General features: G+C 36.1%; 1 pseudogene; it reads right to left on the minus strand.

Annotated features, from left to right (window-relative positions):
* Positions 1–18,481: 18,481 nt before the first annotated feature.
* Positions 18,482–19,797, minus strand: LOC132519392 (tubulin alpha-1C chain-like; annotated as a pseudogene).
* Positions 19,798–20,672: the final 875 nt, after the last annotated feature.

Here is a 20,672-nt window from a genome sequence, read left to right on the forward strand (position 1 = left end):
AGAATACACATTCAAAGGATTTGGCCTATATTCTTAAATGCTGTCATGTTTCTACATTCTAAGAAACAAACAATTCCAAATGAGGTTAATAGAACCACTAGGATTTATGGTCATGTTTGCAAAATAACCCCATAAAGTTCTTTAGGCCAATTTTAACAAATCTTCCTGTTATATTAGTATGTTGTCAGGACCATGCTAAATCACTTACCATCATTATCTATTCCCAATATAGCAAGACGTTTCCAGAGTTATATGGCCACAAAGTTGCTTCAACACGATCACTTTAGTATTATAAGCTCTATGCTTAGTCAATTTTTATGCAATAGTTTGGATTGGCTGCTATCAATATGATGTATTTCTTTAAGTAACCAATTTAGCTCCATCTTTTATTTTTATTCACATCACATATTGTTAAAAAGTATACAAACTTATATACTGATCTCAACTTTGGCAAGGCTACAGATTATCAATAAACTAAGCTAACCACCTGTATTATCAGTCCTTTTCTCTCCCCTCCCTCCCTCCGTCCTCTCTAATCTACATCTGCAAATACCAACAGATAGCACATGTCAGCTATTTATGAAGGCCATGCTGCTTATATATTCAATCCAATTAGATCTTTTCCCATGAGTAAATTCCTTCAAATAACAACATCCTGTATGAAAAGCTCAATGCATGAATCAAAAAAAATCATTGCATACCTAATATAGTTGGCTATAAATATATGAGGTTATTTTCCTTCTGATCTGAAAGAAAAGAGTAATTACTGAGGAGCCAGTCCTACGTTTATGGGCTGTAACTTCAGAGTTATAGAGCTGATAGCTTTCAGTGGGAAATATCACTAGTTATGCTCATATTTCAAAGACGAGTGCCAATCTCTATCACTGTTGAATAGTGTTTAAACCTGTTAATGCATGTAGTCTGGTGAAATGAGGCAGCCAAAAATACATTGAATAGAAAAATAGTTTCCCTGGATATGTCTGTCTCTGAAATATGATCTATGGAATTCATTTGGTCATACCTTCAGATAGAATTTCACATATCAAATAGACAGTCCAAAGGAGGGCTGTGTAATGCTTTAAGTGGAATGCCTTTCAAGAGTTTTTCAGAGCTCATTTACTATGATTCAAGTAACTTCAGTTACTCAAGTCATTGAAACTATTTTTTTCTTTCAATTTTGTAGTCACTTCATACTTGCACATATATATTTTTCCCAGTCCCTAATTTGAAAAATTATTCTTTTCTATGTATGCAGAGTGCCTGCATTCTGTTGTTGCCTACCTCCTATACCTTAAACTGTTCATCTTCAGAGGCAGGTGTTTCAATTGGCATCCCCAGCATCTTTTCCGCCTTGAGCATCAGTTCCAATTTTTATTTGGTTATCCACTTATCCAAAAAGTGAGGATAGTTAGCTCACGTAATCAAATTGAGAGGGTTCTGCCTCCCTGTACTCTGTTCCATGCATTGAGCCCTTGAATGACAGCAGACCACATTCCTCTATATCTAGCTACTGGTTGAGGATTGGGCATGCAATGCAAGCCTTTCAAATCAGACTTACTCTCAGGAATTTTACAGACATTATTGAAAAAATTGAATTTACCTTTATAATAACTTTCTATTTGGAGAAGCGACAGCCATCTTCCTCTGACCACAGGATGTATGTTTAGAGCCAGTATGGGATACAGCTCCATGCCTGGCAATGAAACAAAATATAAGAAGTATTGATATTTCTGAGAAATTAGATAAAACTTTTTCTTCTTAGTCTTGAATCCAATCATTCCTGAAAGACTCCCTAATCTCAGGCTGTCACTACATACACCAATAAAATATCTTTTAACTCAAGCTATTTTAAGTCTTACTTTATTTCTCTTACAAATTAAAGATTTCTAAAAGACTTATTTAACTTCAGATTTTTTAAATCTTCAATTTTAAAACAATAAACTACATCCTATATACTGCATAAGGATCTGAGAAAATGTTTGGAAATTTGTTTTCTTTTAAAGAGTGAAGCACTATAGAAAAGCAAAGCATTACTATTGTACTGTTAAATATTTACTGTTAGTTTTGTCTGCTCTCACCATTAGACTTTCAGATCTTAGGCAAAATATCCTCTGTATTCAAACACTTATAAGTCCACTTTGCATAAATGGTGCTAATAAATGATGCTAGCATTTTTATTCTCCCTTTTTGTAGATATGAAAACTCAAGGATCAGAGAAACTGTTGCTTGCCCAAAGCCACACTATTATTACACTATTATTATGTGAGAGCCTTTCATAATTTGAAATTAATTACCTTAAGTGGACTTACTAGTGCCTTTTGGGATATTTTGCCACCCTATTGTGACACCTGTTATTGACTGCCCAACTAATGTGGAAGGAAGCTATCTTGGCATACAGTTTGTATGTGTAGCTTTGGTTATCAGCTTGGACTTTCCACCAAAAGCCAAGACTGGCAATACTCTCTACCTTCAGATCTTTCCTAGAGTCTCAGCTTATTGCTTTAAAGTTGGGGCTTTGACAATTGCCCCCACTGACATCAGAAACCCTAATAGTCAGTTCTGTCCATATGCCCAGAAACATTGTAAAGAGTATTTTTCCATACCTAGATGATTCCAAGTGCATGATTAGATAGCTTCTGAATTGACTGTTATTTCACTGATTCGGTTGAGAAATTCAATTATAAAAGTTCAGCATTAAGAAGCATATAGATACGGCTTTAAAAATAGGAAGGAAAAGAAAAATGGCATCAAGGACTTCCTAAAACTTATTATTTTTATAAGGTGAAAATTTTGGCCTTAAATTGAAAACTATAATTCTATTATCCTAAAGAAATCATCAAACCCCAGTAAAATAGAGTTAGTGACAGTTTGTATCTTTAACACTCAGTGGAATATAGTTGGTTAGCAACAAGAGTGGGGGCTTGATGTGGGGTCTGGCCACGTTTCCTTAATAACATTATTCATAGGAGAACCAGAAAGACCAAGCATGCCAAGATTTTATTTGCTACCACAGGCTTTAGATCATAGGATTTGGTCATCTCACTTCCTAAGGAAGAAGAAAGTATTCCTCCTTTTCTTATCCTGAAGCAAACTTGCCACCGAGGCAGTACCTAGGAATAAGCCTACTTAAGGAGATGAAAGACCTGTACTCAGAAAACTATAAAATACTGATGAAATAAATCAAAGACGACACAAACAGATGGAGAGACATACCATGTTCTTGGACTGGAAGAATCAGTATTATAAAAATGACTTTACTACTCAAAGCAATCTACAGATTCAGTGCAAACCTTATCAAATTACCAATTCCATTTTTCACAAAATTAGAGCAAAAAATTTTACAATTTGTATGGAAACACAAAAGACCCCAAATAGCCAATGTAATCTTGAGAAAGAAAGGCTCCCTGACTTCAGACTAAACTACAAAGCTACAGTCATCAAGACAGTATGGTACTGGCACAAGAACAGAAATATAGATCAATGGAACAGGATAGAAAGCCCAGAGATAAACCCAAGTACCTATGGTAACCTAATCTATGACAAAGGAGGCAAGAATATACAATGGAGAAAAGATAGTCTCTTCAATAAGTGATGCTGGGAAAACTGGACAGCTACATGTAAAAGAATGAAATTAGAACACGCCCTAACACCATACAAAATATAAACACAAAAATGATTTAAGACTTAAATGTAAGATAGGACACTATAAAACTCTTAGAGGAAAACTTAGGCAGAACACTGACATAAATCACAGCAAGATCTTTTTTGACCCACTTCCTACAGTAATAAAAATGAAAGCAAAAATTTTAAAAATGAGACCTAATGAAATTTAAAAGCTTTTGCACAGCAAAGGAAACCATCAATGAGACAAAAAGACAACCCTCAGAATGGGAGAAAATATTTGCAAATGAAGCAGCTGACAAGAGATTAATCTCAAAAATATATAAACAGCTCATGAAGCTCAATATCAAATAAAACAAACAACCCAATCCAAAAATGGGCAGAAGACCTAAATAGACATTTCCCCAAAGAAGACTTACAGATTGCCAAGAAGCACATGAAAAGCTGCTCAGCATCACTAATTATTAGAGAAATGCAAATCAAAACTACAGTGAGGTATCACCTCACACCAGTTAGCATGGGCATCATCAGAAAATCTACAAACAACAAATGCTGGAGAGAATGTGGAGAAAAGGGAACCCTCTTTCACTGTTGGTGGGAATGTAAATTGATACAACCACTATGGAGAACAGTATGGAGTTTCCTTAAAAACTCAGAATAGAACTACCATACGACCCATCAGTCCCACTACTGGGCATATACCCAGAGAAAACCCTAATTCAAAAAGACACATGCACCCCAATGTTCATTGCAGCACTATTTACAATAGCCAGGTCATGGAAGCAACCTAACCGCCCATCAACAGATGAATGGATAAAGAAGCTGTGGTACATATATACAATGGAATATTACTCAGCCATAAAAAGGAATGAAATTGGGTCATTTGTTGAGGTGTGGATGGATCTAGAGACTGTCATACAGAGTGAAGTAAGTCAGAAAGAGAAAAACAAATATCATATATTAACGCATGTATGTGGAACCTAGAAAAATGGTCCAGATAAACCAGTTTGCATGGCAGAAGTTGAGACACAGATGTAGAGAACCAACATATGGACACAAAGGGGGGAAAACCGTGGGGGGGTGGGGATGGTGGTGTGATGAATTGGGTGATTGGGATTAACATATACAGTGATGTATATAAAATTAATGACTAATAAGAACCTGCTATATAAAAAAGTAAATAAAATAAAATTCCAAAATTAAAAAAAAATACCAAAAAAACAACTAATACTAAATTTTCTTTGGGTTATTTGTATGGAAATATGTTAATAAAAACAAACAAACAAACAAAAAACCTACAATGAGGTATCACCCCACACTGGTCAGAATGACCATCATCAAAACATCTACAAACAATAAATGCTGGAGAGGGTGTGGAGGAAAGGGAACCCGCTTGCACTGTTGGTGGGAATGTCAATTGATACAGCCCCTATGGAGAACAGTATGGAGGTTCCTTAAAAACTAAAATTGGAACTACTGTATGACCCAGCAATCCTACTCCTGGGCATATATTCATAGAAAACCATAATTACAAAATTTACATACACCCCAGTGTTCATTGTAGCACTATTTACAATAGCCAGGACATGGAAGCAACCTAAATGTCCATCAACAGAGGAATGGATAAAGAAGATGTGTTCATGTGTACAATGGAATACTACTCAGCCATAAAAAGGAACAAAATTGTGCCATTTGCAGAGACGTGGATGGACCAAGAGACTGTCATACAGAGTGAAGTAAGTCAGAAAGAGAAAAACAAATATCGTATATTACCTCATATATGTGGAATCTACAAAAATGGTACAGATGAACCTATTTGCAAAGCTGAAATAGAGACAAAATCGTAGAGGCCAAACATGGACACCAAAGCAGGAAAGGGGGGTGGGATGGCTTGGGAGATTGGGATTGATATATATACACTACTATGTATAAAATAGATAACTAATGAGAACTTATTGTATAGCACAGGGAACTCTACTCAATGCTCTGTGGTGACCTAAATGGGAAGGAAATTCAAGAAAGAAGGGATATGTGTATATATATATATATATATATATATATATATATATATATATATATATAGCTGATTCATTTTACTGTACAGTGGAAATTACAACATTGTAAAGTAACTATACCCCAATAAAAATTAAACAAACGAAAAACTTCAATTATCAATGTTGCAAAGCCAAGCTTGATACTAGAGGATCCAGTGGGAAAGACTGAGGGATTTCTATGAGCCAGTTCACTAGGGAAAATGAAGACTTGTGAAGAATGGAAGGAAGATATCAGAGAGAAAGGGGAGGGGAAAAAAAACCCATAACAAGAATAGATAATTTTTTAAAAAAAATTGATTTAATACTGGTTTTTATTTCTGAATGGTAGAAATTGATACAGGAAAGACAGAGAAAATACTCAACTGCATTAAAAGTAAAAGTTATGGGTGTATTCTCATAAAGTTAATCTCTTATATCTGAGCCACTCTCTGATGTCATCGTGGCTGTTAGCTTGTTTGATGATGAATCACAGGGTTTCTGTCCATGAGGCACTCACAGGAATAAGTAGAAACAAGATATATAAATAAACAAATTCCACTAAATAAAAGTATGTCATGTTCACAGGGAGTACTTGATTATCTACATGGACCTAATCTTCAGAGATGCAGGCCTCCACATAACCTGAACTGCATGTTTTCTTATGTCTTTATACATTTTCACATGCCAGAAACATGCCCCCATACTTGCTGAATACAGATTTATAACCACACTTTTATTTAAATTTCCAATTTTACATCATTAAAATATAGGAGGCTTGAAATAGCAAAAATCTGCATCTTGCAGATGCGATATGTGATATTGATCTTTCCTAGGTGTTGGCCATTCAAATAGGTGTGTATACCTTTTTCAAAGATAAGAAATCAGAGGGGGAGAACCCCAGTACTGAGACCATGGCTAATTCTAGAAAATGGCAGATTACTAATCCCCTGGCAATATTATTATGGTTATTAGTTTTATGATATTATTTATTTTTGCCTTCCCCTGCTAGAGTACAGGATGGTATCTTTTTCTGTTATATTTACTAATATCTGCCAAATGCCTGGATTTGCAGGTACTCAGTGAAAAACAAAATGTATCATTGAATAAATGTGTTGAGGGTAGAACCATGGCAAACATTAGAGAAGGATATGTTTATATGTGCATACACACACACACACACCCTAACCAAGGGGAAAGTACGATTGCCTTTCATTTTTCAAATGAAAAAAGTGTGAAAGAAAAATGTTGCCTGCCATATCAGGAAACAAAGGGTATTGGCAACCCTCAAGATACTGCAGCCACCCCCAGTGGTGCACCCTGAGGGAACTCAGGATGGAAAAGAACAGGATACTGACCTTAGATAGTTAAAGTGCATATCAAAAGAATGATTTCAATCAGCCCAGACTCTTGCATCTTCCCACACATAACGTACTACATTCATTAACTTTAGATGTCTGGTTTTCTTTAACAGTAATCTTTTGAATTTCAGACTATCTGGTCTTTATTGCAAAAAATTCCTATATATCCTGGCTCCTCCCTTACCTCTTTGGAGCAGTCCCTCAGAGTTATCTGAGAGGTTGCATCCTGGGCTTAAGTCCTCAGTTTTGTCCACCAAATAAAAACACAATTCTCAGCTTTTAGGTTGTGTATTTTTCTTTCAGTCAAGAAACGTAAAGTCGGTTGATGGGATTTGGAGACTAAAGAAAAATTTAACCTTTTTTTCCGTATTACTTAAGAAAATGTAATTAACCTGTCTTTGGAATTCCTATTAAATTTTAATAAGATTACTTTTTTGTGGGAGTGTAATTTATTTATTTTTAATTAACATATAATTGTCATACAATGTCATATTAGTTTCAGGTCTACATCATAGTGATTCTATATTTATATACATTTTGAAATGGTCTCCACAATATCTAGTGACCATCTATTGCCATACAGAGTAATTACAATGTATTGACTCTTTCCTATGACTTAGTTATTTTATAACTGGAAGTTGTACCTCTTAATCCACTTCACCTATTTTGCACAATCTCCCAATCTCCTCTTCTCTCTGGCCTATACCAATTTGTTCTCTGTATCTGTAAGTCTGTTTCTGTTTTGTTCGTTTTTGGGTTTTTTTTTAAGATTCCACATGTAAATGAGATTGTTTAGTATCTGCCTTTGTCTGATTTATTTCACTTAGCATAATGCCCACAAGTTCTATCCATGCTGTTGCAAATGGGAAGATCACGTTCTCTTTTATGACTGAATAATATTACACTCTATATGTATGTATATATGTGTGTGTGTGTATATATACATATATATATATATATATATGACATTTTCTTTATCCATTCATCCATCAATGAACACTTAGGTTGTTTGCATACCTTGGCTATTGTAAATAATGCTGCAGTGACCATAGGGGTGCAGATATTTTTTCTAGGCATGCAGTTTTCATTTTCTTCAGATAAATATCCAGAAAGGAAATTGATGGATTCAATGGTAGTTCTATTTTTTAAATTTTCCTGAGGAAACTTCATACTCTTTTCCATAGTGGCTGCACCAATTTACATTCCCACCAACAGTACAAGAGGATTCCCTTTTCTTCACATAGTCACCGACACATGCTATTTTTTGTCTTTTGTTTGTTTTGTTTTTCTTTTTTTTTTTTTTTTTTGCGTTACGCGGGCCTCTCACTGTTGTGGCCTCTCCCATTGCGGAGCACAGGCTCCAGACGCGCAGGCTCAGCGGCCATGGCTCACGGGCCTAGCCGCTCCGCGGCATGTGGAATCCTCCCAGACCGGGGCACGAACCCGTGTCCCCTGCATCGGCAGGCGGACTCTCAACCACTGCGCCACCAGGGAAGCCCCATTTTTTGTCTTTTTGATAATCACGATTGTGACAGTTATGAGGTGATGGCTCATAGTGATTTTGATTTGCATTTCCCTGGTAATTACTTCTACCCTTTGCCTATCCCCATTCTCTAATCCCTGCCAATCTTATCCTTGTACACTTCATGATCATAGCATTACAAATTAACAACCAAGAAGGCATATTTTATTTTATTCGGTTGCTGACAGAAAAATTTACACTCTTTAGAATTCCAGACTTTTCCTAATTTAATTCCAACTTTATATTAAAATACATCAATTTTAACCTAAACAAAATTCCAAAAAGAGAATACGTATTTCCCTATATATATCTTATACATTTTGGTCTTTATCTCTTGGTATCACACTATCATCTATTCCAGATCTATTTTCTTTACATTTGACTAAGGAGTTGTTCTACATGCCTATTTTAAGGATGCTCACTTAGACTTTGTCATACAAAAAAATATAATGCAAAGTCCCAGTTCTCAAATGTTGACTTTTTGTTGTTGGTCTCTTTTGGGCTTAAAAAAGAACACAAAAAATATTCTCTTTATACTATTAAGATATAAATGAGCCCTAACAGAATGCTAGGCAATTGATCAGTCACAGGGTCTTTCTTAGTGCGGTTTAAGAGGTGACAAATATCTGCAACCAACAGGAATTAAAATAAATATTTTATGTATATAAATTTTGCATTTAATGGTAGTCTCTCAGCAGAACTAGACTGGACAAATCGTATTTCAGAAGACTTGGATGGATTTCTCTGTTTTCCACTGGCAGCAGGAAAAGCAGGAATAAAACAAATCCAAAATGTGAGGATTTCTTCTTGCCTAAATTTACCTACAAAATTTAGCAGGCAGTTCTGCTAAATAAATAAATGAAACAGATAAAATCAATCAGTCTTTGGAACAAAGATGAAAATAACTACCATTTATTGAGCACTTATGTGCCCAGTACATTTATTTTTATTTACCTTATATTTATTTATTTTTAACATCTTTATTGGAGTATATTTGCTTTACAATGGTGTGTTAGTTTCTGCTTTATAACAAAGTGAATCAGTTATACATATATATATATATATATATATCCCCATATCTCTTCCCTCTTACATCGCCCTCCCTCCCACATTCCCTATCCCACCCCTCTAGGTGGTCACAAAGCACCGAGCTGATCTCCCTGTGCTATGAGGCTGCTTCCCACTAGCTGTCCATTTTACATTTGGTAGTGTATATATGTCCATGCCACTCTCTCACTTTGTCCCAGCTTAACCTTCCCCCTCCCCATATCCTCAAGTCCATTCTCTAGTAGGTCTGCATCTTTATTCCCATCTTGCCCCTAGGTTCTTCATGACATTTTTTTTTTCTTAGATTCCATATATATGTGTTAGCATGCGGTATTTGTTTTTCTGACTTACTTCACTCTGTATGACAGACTCTAGGTCCATCCACCTCAGTACAAATAACTCAATTTTGTTTCTTTTTATGGCTGAGTAATACTCCATTGTATATATGTGCCTCATCTTCTTTGTCCATTCATCTGTTGATGGACACGTAGGTTGCTTCCATGTCCTGGCTATTGTAAATAGAGCTGCAATTGTGTTACATGACTCTTTTTGAATTATGGTTTTCTCAGGGTATATGCCCAGTAGTGGGATTGCTGGGTCTTATAGTAGTTCTATTTTTAGTTTTTTAAAAAACCTCCATACTGTTCTCCATAGTGGCTGTATCAATTTACATTCCCACCAACAGTGCAAGAGGGTTCCCTTTTCTCCACACCATCTCCAGCATTTATTGTGTCTATAAATGATTTATTGTTTCTATAAAAGATTTTTTGATGATGGTCATTCTGACTGGTATGAGATGACATCTCATTGTAGTTTTGATTTGCATTTCTCTAATGATTAATGATGTTGAACATTCTTTCATGTGTTTGTTGGCAGTCTGTATATCTTCTTTGGAGAAATGTCTGTTTAGGTCTACTGCCCATTTTTGGATTGGGTTGTTTGTTTTTTTTGATATTGAGCTGCATGAGCTGCTTGTAAATTTTGGAGACTAATCCTTTGTCAGTTGCTTCATTTGCAAATAGTTTCTCCCAATCTGAGGGTTGTCTTTTCGTCTTGTTTATGATTCCCTTTGCTGTGCAAAAGCTTTTAAGTTTTATTAGGTCCCATTTGTTTATTTTTGTTTTTATTTCCATTTCTTTAGGAGGTGGGTCAAAAAGCTTCTTGCTGTGATTTCTGTCATGGAGTGTTCTGCCTATGTTTTCCTCTAAGAGTTTAATAGTGTCTGGCCTTACATTTATGTCTTTAATCCATTTTGAGTTTATTTTTGTGTATGGTGTTAGGGAGTGTTTTAATTTCATTCTTTTACATGTAGCTGTCCAGTTTTCCAAGCACCACTTATTGAAGAGGCTGTCTTTTCTCCACTGTATATTCTTGCCTCCTTGATCAAAGATAAGGTGACCATATGTGCGTGGGTTTATATCTGGGCTTTCCATCCTGTTCCATTGATCTATATTTCTGTTTTTGTGCCAGTACCATACTGTCTTGATTACTGTACCTTTGTAGTATAGTCTGAAGTCAGGTAGCTTGATTGCTCCAGCTCCATTTTGCTTTCTCAAGATTGTTTTATCTATTCAGGGTCTTTTGTGTTTCCATACAAATTGTGAGATTTTTTGTTCTAGTTCTGTGAAAAATGCCATTGATAATTTGATAGGGATTGAATCTGTAGATTGCTTCGTGTAGTATAGTCATTTTCACAATGTTGATTCTTCCAATCCAAGAACCTGGTATATGTCTCCATCTATTTGTATCATCTTTAATTTCTTTCTTCAGTGTCTTTTAATTTTCTGCATACAGGTCTTTTGTCTCCTTAGGTAGGTTTATTCCTAGATATTTTATTACTTTTGTTGCAATGGTAAATGGGAGTGTTTTCTTAATTTCACTTTCAGATTTTTGCATCATTAGTGTATAGGAATGCAAGAGATTTCTGTGCATTAATTTTGTATCCTACTACTTTACCAAATTCATTGATTAGCTCTAGTAGATTTCTGGTAGCATCTTTAGGATTCTACATTTTTAATTGATCTCATTTAATCTTTGTAACGTCCTTCTGAGGTAGGTTCTATTTTCATCTGTACCTTAAAAATGAGGAAGTTCTGGGCTTCCCTGGTGGTGCAGTGGTTGAGAGTCTGCCTGTCGATGCACGGGACATGGGTTTGTGCCCCAGTCCGGGAAGATCCCACATGCCCTGGAGCAGCTGGACCCGTGAACCATGGCCGCTGAGCCTGCGCGTCCAGAGCCTGTGCTCTGCAACGGGAGAGGCCACAACAATGAGAGACCCGCGTACTGCAAAAAAAAAAAAATTAGGAAGTTCAAGATTAAATAGTAAGAAACATTGTGTAATTATTGTGTGACAGGTACAATAAACATGATCTCATCTAAACCTAGTAAGAGCTCCATGAGGTGGGTTCCACTTTTACTCCCATTTGTCAATGAAAACACACACACAGGAACTTGCCCAAGGTAACATACCTTGTAGTAGAAGAAGACTCAAATCCAGTTGTTTCCCACTCTAGAAACTCAATTATTAACCACTTGTAATGTCTTTCACTGAATTTTTACTAAGATGCACCAAACAGAGTTAGGTGTCAAATAGAACTGACATTGTATCCTGTCTCTGACATAGAGCAGCTGTCATTTTAACCTTTGTGAAACTCAGTTTCTTCTGTAAAACTAAATGTCTAGCTCATAGGGTTGTTTGATGTTTAAATGGCATTGATATATAAAACATTTAGCACAGGGCTTGGTACTTAGTAAATACTCTATAAATCATAGTTGCTATTATTTTTAAGTATTAGACCCACTATTTTCTTAATAAATGTAAGGTAAATATTAGAAGATGTTTAATACTAGTGCAAAAAATTAATAACCATATTATAAAAGGCAATAAAATTTTAGAAAGATAAATCATAAATCTTACATCTACATAGTGCTGTTGAATGTACACTGTAGAGTATAGATGAGTATCAGACAATGTATTTTTCTACTTGAAACTAATTAGTTTCTCTTGCATTAGTCAAAGCTCTTCCTCTACCACATGGGAAAAACAGAGGTTATGAGTGATTAGTCATTTTTCTGCTTTGAATAATGATTGAGCTGGGATTCTTCCAATCAAGTCTCTTAATACATACCCACAATCATCCTTATATCATGTACAGTATACCAGAATAGACATCAGGCTACTGGTCTTATATATAATTGAATTTGAAGTACAAAATTACTTTACATACTTCTGTATTAGTATTGCATTATGAAAACTTAACATGTATACAAATGACAGTTCTCATCAAGAAGCAGACTGTGTAGCATCAATACAATTTTATGTATGTACATCCTAAAAATCATATTCACTGTTACTTAAAATAAATCTGGCACTGCCTACCATAAAGGAAACAGAAAAATATAAGCATTCAAAATAGGAGAGGTCTTTGAAAAGTATCATGGTTATAAGAAGGCGATTTTCTTCCTTTTTTTTTTTTTTTTTTTTTTTTCGGTACGCGGGCCTCTCACTGTTGTGGCCTCTGCCGTTGCGGAGCACAGGCTCCGGACGTGCAGGCTCAGCGGCCATGGCTCACGGGCCTAGCCGCTCCGCGACATGTGGGATCTTCCCGGACCGGGGCACGAACCCGTGTCTCCTGCACCGGCAGGCAGACTCTCAACCACTGCGCCACCAGGGAAACCCTTTTCCATTTTTTTAAGTCAATGAAATTGAGAGGAAATACTTGAGTCTGGAGAAAAATGCTTATTAAATAGTATAAATAGGGCTTCCCTGGTGGTGCAGTGGTTGAGAGTCTGCCTGCCGGTGCAGGAGACACGGGTTCGTGCCCCGGTCCGGGAAGATCCCACATGTCGCGGAGCGGCTAGGCCCGTGAGCCATGGCCGCTGAGCCTGCACGTCCGGAGCCTGTGCTCCGCAACGGCAGAGGCCACAACAGTGAGAGGCCCGCGTACCGAAAAAAAAAAAAAAAAAAAAAAAAAAAAAAGAAAAATTAGCATAAATATATTTAATTAAAAAAAAACTATTTTCTTTGCACAGATATTATGTGTAGCAAATAAAAATCAATTCGGTAGATATTCTTATTTTTTTAAATATGCTTAACTATAGTTTTTGTACACACTGGTGAGAATTCAAAATGGTACTACCACTTTGGAAGACAGTTTGGCAGTTTCTTACAAAATGTACTCTTACTATACGATACAGCAATTCTGCTTCTTGTTATTTACCCCAAGTTGTGTAGCTTACACAAAAACCTACATACATGTGTTGACAGCAGCTTTATTCATAATTGTCAAATCTTGGAAACAACTAAGATGTCCTTCAGTAGGTAAATGCATAAATAAACTGTAGAAAATCCATATAATGGAATATCATTCAAAGCTAAAAAGAAATGAACTGTCAAGACATAAAAGAAACTTAAATGCCTATTGCTAAGTGAAAGTAGCTAATCTGAAAAGACTTCATACTGTATGACTTGAACTATATGACATCCCAGAAAAGGCAAAACTAGGGAGAAAAAGTTCAGTGATTGTGGGGGACGGGCAAGTAAAGGGAAGAGATGAGTAGGTGGACCACAGAGGCTTTTTAGGTCAGTGAAAATACTGTTTGATAATGATGGATATATGCTATTATACTTCTGTCCAAACCCACAGAATGTGCAACACCAAGAGTGAAACATAATGTAAACTATGAACTTGGATGATTATGATGTGTCAGTGTAGGTTCATCTTTGGTTCAAAAGAAAAAAATGACCATTCTTGTAAAAAATGATGATGGGTGAGGCTATGCATGTGTGAGGACAGGGAGTATATGAGAAGTCTGTGTACCTTTCTCTCAATTTTAAACCTTAAAAACTCTGTATTCTTGGAAATACACATGTTAAGCAAGTTTTGAAATGGTACTAAGTAGGATTTGTATGTCATAATTTTGTATCATTTTGACTTTTTTCAGCTAAATGAGCTAGGTGACAAAGCTTGAGAGATACTTGCAGATAAGAAAATCAGCAATAAAAACAATTACAACAGCAATTGACATGCTTTCGAATCCTGAATGAGGAAGAAAGGAAAGCTAGAATATAGCTAATAGATTGGTAGGAAACAGGTTGGTGAAAAAAAAGGATGTCTCTGAGTTTAAAAAGTAGATATATTGAATAGGAGAGACTGAGAACTAGAAAAGCATGAGATCAGATAATGGAATTTTGTAGTATAAATATTAATTGGCTATTTCTGGATTATGACAAAGTTTTAGGTTGTTGCCAAGAGGTATATGAGGATGTATGTGGCATGAAGCTTAGAGCCATTGATGTTGAGGAAGAGAAACAATTATAAAACATGTGGATTAAATATCAATTAATGAAGACACTTATCTCCTAAGATAATGGTGGTACTTAAAGACATCCATAAGGCCAGTGACTTAATCTTCAGTGAGTAAGAGTGATGACAAAGAGTGAAAGACAGTATTATGACCAGATGATCTGAATTCAAGTTTCTCTCAAGAATGAAAGATTAATAGTTTGAAATAGTAACTATCATAAGAACAACATCTGCATTCCTGTTGTTGATAGCCTCATCCCTGCCATCAATGTGTGATTGCTAGAAGCTCATCAACATGAAGTTGAATGGACCACAGGAGAGGGCACTGATTTCGCAGAGACTAGGGTTTGTATAAGAAAAGGAAAGAATGGACAGAAAGAATATCCATTGTAGTTGATTTATAGTGAAACCAGCTAACAGATCAAAAAAGCATAAATCTGGCAGAGAGGACAGAAGTGGGAGCATAAGTTAGAGGAATAATGGTATTATTTCAAAAAGAATTGATTGTTAAACTGATTTAGCATCTCAAGGTAGTGAAAGGTGACAGAGATAAGAAGTGTTGGAGTTAGCTGATATATAGGTATCTATTGGAACTTTGTGCAAAAGTCCATCCAAGATAATTACAACACAACCTGAAGCATTTGGTGCTGTTTGAGAGTAATGTTTTATGTTTGTTAAACAGTTGCTCACACTTCTACATAAAAGTTTTGCTGGAAAAATAGATGGTAAATCTCCTATTAGCTTTTCTTCCAAGGAGAAAGATGTTTATTTAAAAGAGAAAAAGTGATCAGACAACAATGATGAATTCTTTTAAATATATATATAATATTTATATTATATATATATAATTTGTAAGATATCCTTTAAAAAACTAAATTATTTTTCAGGAAGAAGCATATTTTTCTTATTTTCATACTGCTATATCTGTTTTAAAACACTGATTTCTCTACTATTCCTGTAAATCACCCAGAAGCAGCTTATATTTGTGTGACTCTAAGCCACATATATTTCTCATTATTGAATAGTACCCTTTTCTGACTTTTTCTGATAAGGCTAAATTGAACTGATGTGAGAGAAACATACTTCTTACTGAAAATATTCATTTTTCATAGGCAGCATTCCAGTATCATGCACCAAACAAATGTAGAAACAAATTCTGAATTCTACACAGGCAGTTTTGGGAAAAACAATCACAGTTTCACAGTATTGTTCATAAGCAGAAATATTAACGGTTGTAAAGGATGGATATTGTTCTTCTTTCTCCAATGCTGTTTGATTAGTTCTCACAGTCATCCTTTTATTAGACCACAGAGGTTAGATTGGGACAGGCATGCACTTTTCTGTCAGGCAGTCTTGACTCTTCAGGACTCTGTGGTTGATTGGCATTTACTGGTGATATAGGGCTGCCTGACCACAGAGCCTGGACTATTAATTATTGAACTGTACTGCCCCTCATAGTACCAAGTCATATGGCTGGAATGAGGAATAAATAAAATATTTATCTCTCTTATCCTCTCCCTTCATTTTACTGTATAGGACAATAACGTTATTTTTCCAGAATTTTATAACTATCAGGTGGTAGAACCAAGATTAAAAAACAAACAAAAACAAAAGCCATGCCACCACTTCACACCCAGTGCACTTTCCAATATAATGTAGTTTTCTCATCTTTGAGAACATGTTTAAAGTGAAATTGTTTTACTTAAGAAAATAAAATGAAACTTGGTGAGGGCTATAATCATTCAGTTTTTAGTCCTGGAAAAGTTTAGTCGTGGAAGAAATTAGCAATCATGAGAATGGTATTGTGCCTACTCTACAGTTTCATAGTAATTATATGTATATTGGGAATATTGGTTAATTTCTCTTTCTCTCCCTTATAATTTCATATATTTAAAAATAATATCCAAGAATTAGAGAGCTGTTCTTTTCATTGTTAAGATTTAAAGATCATCTGTTGAAATGATTACTATTAATTTATTCATACTCTAATTTACTTTAAACAAAAAATACAAAGTATTTTTATTTTTAATAAAGGTTGGATACATTTATGATTTGATATACATAGAGTGAAATGATTACTAGTCAAGCTAATTAACATATCAGATCCTCACAAGGTTACCATTTTGTGCACAAGAGATCTACTCTGTCAGCAAATTTCTGACAGCAGAAATTAAAACACTGTAAAGCAATTATACTCCAATAAAGATGTTAAAAAAAAAAACTATAGTCATCATACTGTACATTAGATCTCTAGACTTCTTCATCCTGCATCACTGCAACTTTATGCCCTTTGACCAATATCTCCCCATTTTCCCCACCTCCCCTCCCCAGTTTTACTCTCTGCTTGTACATCTTCAAGGAGATTTTGCCTTTGGCAACAACATGAATGGAACTAGAGGACGTTAGGCTGAGTGAAAATAAGCCAGACACAAAAACAAGTGACATCATGCACTTCTTTTTCTAGGTTGAATCTACAAAATTGTGTTTTTTTAATTCAAAACTAAATTGAGTGCTAGAATGAGCTAGACACTGATTTCAAAAATATATAGTAAAAAAAATGCCCATTACAAATACAGTTTTTCTATCTTTGTATGGGTGTTTAGGATCTAAATCTTTTATTTTCCTGCTCCTTAGAATAATAGGAAATTGACATATTGCCAAGACTATCTCATGGAAAAATGCCTCTTCCCTTAAATTCCTATAGCCAGTATCCATTGGCCTCTTACCTATAGTTTCTCTAGATTCCAACTTGTCTTTCCTCTACTATAAGAATAACCTGAATTTATGTTGTAATAAATATCCTTTAATAAGGAATTAAGACTCTAGTGGAGATTCCTGCACCAGAATACAATGAACTACTTTAATATCTTGAATTCTAAAGAAATTCTGATTGAGTATAATCAGAGAAATTTAAAGCTCTATTATCATGTGGTGACAATCTTCTGAGTGCCCACTAGGTTCCAGGCATATGTTCCTGAAGATGAGCTATTTATGTTTTTAAGAGTTAATTATCTGAATGGTTCTGCATTGGTTTATCCCCAAATAGATGCAGCCTTTCCTCTCCATAGGGAGGATACAAATACCACGCAGTTTTATTTAGCTTAGAGATAACAAAGAACAAAGAATATGTCTTTTTAAATTTTGAATCAATGTGTTCATTTTCAACTGTATGATTGTCAAATTTGTGTCTTCTAAAGAAATGTATGTTATAAAGCTATATGATTTTTCACATATAATTTGTGAAATGCTGCTTGCATATGTCCACCCTAACTAATTTCATGAAGTTGATCTGAAAACTTCATTTGCCTTGACACTATTTCAAGATTCATTAATAATGAGCTCTCATGAATATATGGAGATGGTACGTCAGGGCCTGCAGCATCTCTGCACTGTTTGTGGATAGGCAATGAATATCTATTAATTTGTTCTTAGTCTCCAACCTGGTCTCTTAGCATTGAACATTAACTAGTTATTTATTTTGACATTGAAAATAGAAATATCACTTTTATTGACAAAATAGGGCCACAAAGGGCAGCTCCACAGAGCACAAATAAGACAACCCTAAGACAAGAGTGTAAAACTGTAGCAGACAGGTTAATACTCTTCACCTTCATCCTCTCCCACCTCCTCTCCAACCTCCTTGTAAACCTTCTCAAGGGCAGCCATGTCCTCACAGGCTTCAAAAAACTTTCCTTACTCCATGCCCTCACCCACATACCACTGAACAAAGGCACGCTTGTCATACATTAGGTTAAACTTGTGGTTCAGGCAAGCCCAGTCCTCAGCGATGGCTGTGGCGCTGCTCAGCATGCACAGAGCAAGCTGTACTTTGGCCAGGTTTCCACCAGGTACCACAGTGGGAGGCTGGTAATTATTGCCAACTTTGAAGCCTGTCTAGTCCACAAACTGGATGGTATGCTTGGTCTTGATGGTAGCAATGGCAGCATTGACATCTTTGGGAACCACATCACCATGGTACAACAGGCAGTAAGCCATGTATTTACCATGGTGAGGGTTGTATTTCATCATCTGGTTGGCTGTTTCAAAGCAAGCATTGGTGATCTCTGCTACAGTAAGCTGTTCATGGTAGGCTTTCTCAGCAGAGATGACAGGGGCATATGTAGCTAGAGGGAAGTGGATGTGGGGATAAGGGCACCAAGCTTGTCTGGAATTCTGTCAGATCGATATTCAGGGCTCCATCCAATCTCAGGGAAGCAGTGATGGAGGACACTATTTGGCTCATGAGGTGATTAAGATTAGTGTAGGTTGGGTGCTCAATATCGAGGTTTCTACAACAGAAGTCATAGATGGCCTCATTGTCTACCATGAAGGCACAATGAGTGCTCCAGCATGGTGTGTGTGGTGAGGATGGAGTTGTAGGGCTCAATTACAGCTGAGGAAACCTGGGGTGCTGGGCAAATGGAGAACTCCAGCTTGAACTTCTTGCCATAATCAACAGAGAGACGTTCCATCAGCAGGGAGGTAAACCTAGAACCAAAGCTGTGGAAAACCAAGAAACCCTGAAGACCTGTATACTATTTCCAAATCCGGTCCAAGACAAGGTCAATGATCTCCTTGCCAATGGGGTAGTGACTGCGGGCATAGTTATTGGCAGCATCTTCCTTGCCTGTGAGGAACTGCTCAGGGTGGAAGAGCTGGCAGTAGGTGCTAGTGCAAAATGTATCAATGACCGTGGGTTCCAGGTCTACAAACACTGTTGTGGGCACATGCCTGCCAGTGCCTGTCTCACTGAAGAAGGTGTTGAAGGAGTCATCCCTTCCCCCAATAGTCTTGTCACCTGACATCTGGCCATTGGGCTGGATGTCGTGTTCCAGTCAGTAGAACTCTCAGAAGGCATTGCTGATGGGGACACCGGCCTGGCCAACATGAATGGAGATGCACTCACACATGGCTGAGACTTGTAGGGTTCTGTGGCACTGGAGGAGGCGAGGGGACAGCCACAAAGATCTCCCACTAACAGATTACCAAGGAGTCCAGGGAAGAAGTAGTCAAACATTAACTATTTAAAAAGCAGTTCATTAGATATATTATTTTTGATTTTAGAAGTATACATGTGCATTCATATACATATTATATATAGGAAGATAATATGCAACAAAATAGCAATAATACTTTTCACTGCATAAGAAAATTAGAAAAAAATTATATCCTTATTTCTGTATTTTTAAAATGTTTTCACTCAAGTTTACAAGAAACAACACTAATACAGTTATAGCAACAATACAATTTGTTTTTACCAGTGATTTTTAACCGACCGGTACTCATAAACGCATTTAGAGAGCTAGTATCATGACTGTTTTGTATAAAAGAATCCACCCTCATCTTGATTGCCTTACATGAATAAGTGATAAGATTGAATCCATATATTACAACCATAAATCTTGTACATTCCCCACTATGATTTTAAAAGAAAAAGAAAAAACAAAGTGCTGACCTTTTTAGGACTGAGAATAAATACCTAACAGCAGGGAATGAAGAGAAGCTCAACCATCAGAGAAAGATAATTGGGCAAATTGAGACTCAACATATACCTTCCAACACAGCTAGGATCTGGGTAGTTGGGCATTCAGAAGGGTAGGCTTTCTGGGCAAGGGATAGAGCACCAGGAAATCAAAGCTATGGACAAAAAATGATCATGGGATTGACGGAGATGTAGGAAAATTTAGAGAATAAAATTTTATTAAATAAGTGCCTAAATCATATTCATGTATGCTTTTAATACAATTTTGGTGAATAAACAAAAATATTAAAAAGTGAAGAGAAT

This window comes from Lagenorhynchus albirostris, chromosome 4, assembly GCF_949774975.1.
Source record: "Lagenorhynchus albirostris chromosome 4, mLagAlb1.1, whole genome shotgun sequence".
NCBI classification, from domain to species: domain Eukaryota; kingdom Metazoa; phylum Chordata; class Mammalia; order Artiodactyla; family Delphinidae; genus Lagenorhynchus; species Lagenorhynchus albirostris.